This window comes from Bison bison, unplaced genomic scaffold (assembly GCF_000754665.1).
Source record: "Bison bison bison isolate TAMUID 2011002044 unplaced genomic scaffold, Bison_UMD1.0 scf7180017861055, whole genome shotgun sequence".
Classification (NCBI taxonomy): domain Eukaryota; kingdom Metazoa; phylum Chordata; class Mammalia; order Artiodactyla; family Bovidae; genus Bison; species Bison bison.
Window position 1 is genome coordinate 9517 of NW_011491627.1, and position 1448 is coordinate 10964.

Genomic DNA, 1448 nt, shown 5'->3' on the forward strand with positions numbered 1-1448 from the left:
TAGATGAATTCCCTGGTGGCTCAGATGGGAAAGAATCTGCCTGCCATGCAGGAGACGTGGGTTTGATCCCTGGGTCGGGAAGATACCCTGGAAAAGGAAATGGCAACCCACTCCAGTACTCTTGCCTGGATATTTAATTTTTTTCCTTAAGGTGAAAATCTCCAAGCTTTGATTTTACTGTCATAGACTTGGGTGAGTCTAGGCCACTGTTAACTAGACAGTGCCAAGAACATTCTGGTGGGTTCTAGACCCTGTGGAAGGGATGGTCTTCAGTATTAACTTTGTAGAGAGTTTCCTCGTATGAATGACCCTACAGCAGCAATATATTTACTGGACATGCCATAACTACCTTCTCATCAGCCTGGCAGTAGCAGGCTATGTGAGCCAGCTTGGTTCTAGATGCTACAGCTGAGCCTCACAGGCACCATCTCCATGGTGGCTGCTGACTTGAGTAGGCCTGAGAGGGGACTGAGCTCATTTCTAGGTTTGGGAGTCTCCAGGGGCCTGGGTAGAGGTCCTGCATGGGTTCTACACTGGAGGCTGCTCAGGGGAGCCTGGGCAGCTCAGCCAAGGCGGTGGATGCCTCATAGTTGTCCTCAGGCAAAGCCGTCTTTGGCCCCGAGCTCTGTCAGTACAGCTGTGATCAGGAAGGCAGCCCTACAGGGCAGGAGCAGGCCCATGGAGAAGGCTGACTGTGCTGGACACTCAAGCTTGAATTTGCCTAATGACTCTGATCTCGGAAAAACCATACTTCTCTGTGGGGTGCAATTCCTCCTTCTGAAGGAGGACCTTGATCTCTGGAAATCTTAATGGCTGGCATGGAGGACAAAGCAGAGCTTCACTTAGTTGTCTTAATGAGATGGGGCTTTGGCCTTGAACGAGCAACACAAAGGCATCCTTACTCGGGATTGCTGAGTAGAGGACAAACTGATTAATTCTTACCTCATTCAAACCTGGAGTGATAGTTGGTGCGGCAATAAAAACAACAAAAGGAGCAAACTCTGCTGTTCTCAGGACCTTCAGTGCCTGTGTAAACAAAGAGGAAAACTGAGACTTAGAAATAGCTGATGCAGTGTTCAAACAAGCCCATAGAAAATGATACAACTGAAAAAGCCCTTGATTCAAATTTTTGGCCAGATATTATTAAATTTACCACCATTATAAATAAGTTATATGACTTCTTTTTGTCCAAGGGGTGGACAGTAGCCGTTGGAAAATAAAAGCTGACAAACTGGACATTTTTCTTAGGAATCTCATGAATCGATCTGAACTCTTTTTCTGCAGAAAAGTGAATATTGATTATGTTTGGTTACTGTTCATTCAAACCTGGTCATTTCAGTTTTTAGGAAATGCATTTTGGGGTAGATGGGGGCCAGCAGGCTGGCTCAGAACTCATCTAGAGCCCACCAAGCCACACTGCAAATTGCTCACAGGGAGAGCAAGTCCTG

General features: G+C 46.5%; 1 long non-coding RNA gene across 1 annotated transcript in view; it reads right to left on the reverse strand.

Annotated features, from left to right (window-relative positions):
- LOC104983030 overlaps window positions 1-1029 on the reverse strand; it is a 4833-nt gene extending 3804 nt beyond the window's left edge. Inside the window, exon 1 of the long non-coding RNA XR_824584.1 lies at window positions 943-1029. This is a non-coding gene — a long non-coding RNA (uncharacterized LOC104983030). The remainder of the gene's footprint in view (window positions 1-942) is intronic.
- Window positions 1030-1448: the final 419 nt, after the last annotated feature.